The sequence below is a fragment of the Phaethon lepturus genome, unplaced genomic scaffold (genome assembly GCF_000687285.1).
Source record: "Phaethon lepturus isolate BGI_N335 unplaced genomic scaffold, ASM68728v1 scaffold47940, whole genome shotgun sequence".
Classification (NCBI taxonomy): domain Eukaryota; kingdom Metazoa; phylum Chordata; class Aves; order Phaethontiformes; family Phaethontidae; genus Phaethon; species Phaethon lepturus.
In genome coordinates, this window is record NW_010512102.1 from 25,960 (window position 1) to 31,110 (window position 5,151).

The window sequence follows — 5,151 nt, forward strand, 5'->3', positions numbered from 1 at the left end:
TTGAAGCCATGGTGTTCTTGTTTGTTTACAGTTAAATCTAAGGATGTGGTGTAAAATGTCTTAAACCATGCTTTTGTATCTTACCTCTCAGCGAATAATATCGGTGGTAGATATTTAAACTTCCTTAAAACATTGTTTCTAGAAGGAAGTGGATAAGTCTGCAGTGTTTGTTCCTAGGAGTGAAACTAGCTTATCCAACTTGGGTGGTTTCTGCTGAAATGTGTTTTAAAAGCACATTAGTTATATTAAGGATCCTGCTGATGACTCCAGTACATTGTCTAAGAAGTAGATAACTGAGGTTAGGACTTAAGCTTTCAGTACACAACGTTGAGCATCACTTTACTGTTTTGTTTGAGGTTTGTAGTCACTTTCTACTGAGAACCACAGAATAATAAGTGTAAAAAGTATATCCTGATCAAATGATTGCAAAGACACTTCTTTAAGTTCAGGTTTTTCATTTTTTTTAAATCAACAAGTCTTATGTTAATTTCTCCAATTTAGAAAACTTCTGAAATGCTGAAGAAGGGGTAAATCCTCTTTGTTTTGAACATGGTGGTACTCTTTCTTCCAGTTCCTGAATTCTGTAGCAGTTCCAGTGAATTATGTCCGTATTTTCAAAATACCTAAATGTAGTTAAGAAGTTGAACTCCCTAGAGTTAACAGACTTGTTAAAATTGACTCAGAATATTGAATTGTGGAGAGACAAGTTTCAGTATATATTCTTAACTATGGATCAATTGTTCAAACTGGAGCCCTTAAAATTTTGCTTATGGCAGTGATTCAGTAAAGGTGGCACATGAAGAAATGCATGACCTGCTGATGAACAACTGCACAGAATAAATTATATCTTGATGAAAATAAAATTAAGTTTCCAATCATGGATGCATGGCATGCATCAGTATCAGAACAGTTCTATAGATTCTGTATGTAAACTTTTGAAACAATTTGAAATGTGCTTCAGAGAATGGGCCCTGTTTGTATCATTACCAGTACGCTTCCTTGTACAGCTGCAGTGGTATGTGTTGGTAGGGTGAAACTTTGGGGTTTAGAGCACCATCTTAAACTGTCCAGATTTTTGAAAGAAAACTTTAGCTTCTGCAATCTTTAATGTAGTTCATTTGAGCATCTGTCAAAGCACAATACACTTTCCAAAGCTGTAAAACTAGACATTGTAATATATTAAGAGCTGTTGTACCAAGTGCCCTCTTCGTGGAGGCTGGGACAGGGGAAAACCTGTATAATTAGAGTCGTCATAATTTCACTTCTTAAAACAAAGTTGGCAAAATGTCACTTCTGCATATTTAAAGCTTCTAAATGTATTTCTTCCCTAAACCCTGATAGCTGTTTTGTTTTGGTTGTTCTAGGGTTTTATTATTATTTACAAAAAGGCTAAGTAAGAACTCTGGTCTCTACCATACCTTTACATTCTATAAAACTGAAGTAGCCTGCTTCCCTCCTTAAAGTTCAAGATTCTCTTGACACTGCAGTTACTATCTAGCTACAGCCTGCTCATGCTGTTTGGTGGGGGGAACAACAACTTTAAGATATCTTTACTTAGGATAAGTTCCTTTCCTTAAAAGGAAAACATCCAAGACTCAGTTTCTGTGTAACCTGATGGCTTTCGCTTCTTGTTTCCTTCTGATAAGCCCAGTAGGCTGGTTGCTTTGTCCTCTTGAGTTGTAATTCCCCTGACTACTGCTTTGGCAAGAGTAGAAGATTAAGGTGGGATTTACCGGAACTATCATCCAAAATGAGTCTCCGTGACAGAAGGCCCTTTTCACAAAATGTAGTGCCAGTCCCTGTTCTCCTTCCTTCACCATCAAGTCAGGCACCAAAACTAAATAAAAAATAAATTCAGTAAAACAGTGAAGCTAATTTGGCAAAGATACTTCTATATAATCCTCTTGCTGTGCTTTCACACCCTAAACCATAGATGGATTAGGTTTGTGATGACCTCAATTTTAGAAAGAATAACAGCATGAATAACCCGTAATTTTGCTTCTAATCACTCTTGTGTGCCTTTAATACTTTAGTATTAAATGTAAATACCAGCCTGTTGGGCTGCAGTTTCTTCTTGGGGAGCAAACTTAATTTGCAGGATGACACCTGCAGCTGCCAAACTGCTGTCTATCAAATACCTCATGGCTTTATGGGTCTCTGTGCCATGCAGACACATGCAGAAAACCACTGATAAGATTTGGCCTAACTATGCATTTGGGAAAGGGAGAGATGAGGGTTTTTTTTCTCTTGTGCCATAAGGGATACTCAGAAATAGCTGTTAAAGCCTTTTCTGAGCTCCTTGTCACAGTACTTGGAATATTCCATTTACTAGCTAGTTATCCTGTATTTACTTCATGTAATACATGAGGCTAGAGCCATGAACAAAATGCCTGTATCCCACACATGCCTGTGTGGGAGCATGTGTGGGAGCACCAGAACTGAGACCCGAGAGAGCTGTGTCTGACTGGCTGACTTCAGTGGAGCTCCCCAAATTGGGCAGTAGCAGTAAACCTCACCACCCTTCAAATGATAGTCAGGCTCTTTCACTGGTTTGGGCTTTTAAGTTGCTCTCCCATTCCTCGTCTTCCTTTTCCCTCGCCCTCTGAGAAGAAAAGCAAAAAAAAGCCACAACTGCATTTATGAATGTAAGAAAAGGTGAATATTTACTCATGAGGTCAGTGGAGCCCTATCACTAATTCTGAGTGTGAGGGATTTAGGCTTTAGCGTCATACTGTACCACAGCACAAAGCTGGTGCCAAAGAGCCACTGGGGTGTCACTTCATGAAAACAGTGATGCAGCCCTGGCCTGTATCCACCTTATTCCAGTAGCTGGCATTTACTCCTTCAAGGAGCTCCAGTCACACTTTTTCGTAAATAATTTCAACATCAGTGGCAAGCAGTGGTTAAATGTCATACAGCTTTACTGTGTACACTGTAATCTCCCCTAATGAGGTGGCTTTCTCAACTTAGTTGGTATTGCTTTTTGGTCACTTTGGAGAAGATGTAATGAGGGGGAAAACTAGGTCACTCTTCACTAATTGCTTCCACTGATCTCCCACTCTCTTGCCTGCCTGACTGGAGATGTTACTGTAGCTCAGGATCTAACTCCAGGGCTGCTTCTCTGCCACCATGTCCTGCCTTTAGCTCTGGTCCTGCCATTCCAGCAGAGGCCATGGGGGAGTAAGAAAGACTTCTTTTTGAAAACTCTGTCAGGTGTAGCATGTAAACAGAAGGAAATAAATATATGTACATCTGGAATGGGATTTCCATTACATCACAGCCAGCTAATTAGAGTTACTTGCATTAAACATGCTTGTTATTTATCATAACTGTTATTTTGATTTGCATTCTCTCTTTAAAGGAGAGATACTGTTCTTGAAAGACAGTGCAGATGAAAAGGGTGAAGAACACCTGTGGTTTGTGTCAATAGCAGCATTTCTATGTTTTAACATAATGCTTGAAGTATTTTGAAGCTATCAGGTTCTATGCTGTTGTCCAGTTTTCATTCCTTCTCTGTCACATGATCTTACAGTTCCTGTAGCTTTGCTGTTGTTTTGCTTTTCTTGCACCTCTTTATAAATAAATAAAGTGGCCTAAGCAAGTTAGGCTTTAAGTGGCAAGCTAGCCTTTATCATTCATGCATCATTGATATGTATTTCCTGGAGAAGGCCTGAACAGGAAAAACAACTCTTAAAGATAACAGTAACCTGAAAAAGGTTGTCATATATTTTATCTTTTGTACGCTTGTTTTCTGTGACTTCTTGAAAAGCAGTCTCTCCTCAAGACAGTTGTCTTCAATACTAACATCTGTGTTCATAATCTAGCAATGCTGCATTAAGACATTGGTAAAGATTCAAAAACAGCCTTAGATGCTACCGAAGACCTTAAAAGAACTGGTAATGGCTTCTATCTCCGTTAAGTCCTGTTTCCCTCAGACCACAGCATAGCCTAGTCACACACTTTGTGGCTTTGGAGTTATTCACCCAATTTTGAGGTATTATCAAGAAAGAAAACAAAACAAAAAGGTAATTTCCTTCAGAAGAGAGATGTCAGCCTCTGTAAACCAAAACAAAAAGGTAATTTCCTTCAGAAGAGAGATGTCAGCCTCTGTAATGTAATCTTATTTATAATGTACTTAGTACAGTGTAAAAAAAAAGGTAATGAAGGCACTGGGGACTCTTAAGTGGTAACACTAAATGTTACTGACACTGCCTATCTGCTCAGTCCTGCAGTCTAGGATGCTGCCAGCAGAGCTATGTTAGACTCATCCCAACCCCAGGCAGAAGCTAGGGCACACCCATGGTAATACCTTACTTACTTGAGTGGAAACTCCCATGCCTTGGGAATTACGGGACTTGCCCTACTCATTTGCCTCTCAAGCCAATTCCTGCAGCTGAACATTGTTTGTGGCACAGACAAGTCTGTACCATCCTGCCTGGGGAGCCTGCATGTTCCCCTGGCTTGTGTTCATCTTAGTGGGAGAGGTCATGCATACGGCCTGCTAGTATACATTCAGCACAGAGTCTTGCCCAACTGCTTTTATCTGGCCCATGCTACTGCATCTGTCCAGTTAATAGTGGCCCTTGGTGGAGTTAAAAATAGCACTTACCTCATGGGTCACTAGCACACATCCTTCCCCTTCACTGTGCAGTTCTGAAAGAGAGGCAGAGTCTCAACAGCCTGCTCTGTTCCCTAAGCGTGTATAAAGCTAAGGTTAAGAAAGCAAATCTCCATCTTTTCTATCAAGAGATTATATTTGACTGAATTTAAGTACATGAAATGCATCTGAACTTGAATATGAAGGACCATCATAGTTCTGTGGATAATACATTAATACTATAAAAGTGCAACCCAGCTTTGCTTACATACAACGGGCTCAATCTTCCCTTACATAGGAACCAAAAGCCATAGCTTCCTTTAAAATCTGGGCAAAGGTACAGAAGTATATTAGTAGAGACTCGGGGGTACTACTGTTGTCTCTCATTGACAACAAGGATGGTAAGCAGGGAAAGCTTTGGCTTAAAAAATCCTTCCGATACATAATCTCGTGCGACAAACAGGACAGTAAATAACGTTGGAAACTCTTCTTAATAAGCACCCCTTACAAAACTGAGAGCATCCCCAGGCCTGAGGCGACACCCGCGCCGCCGC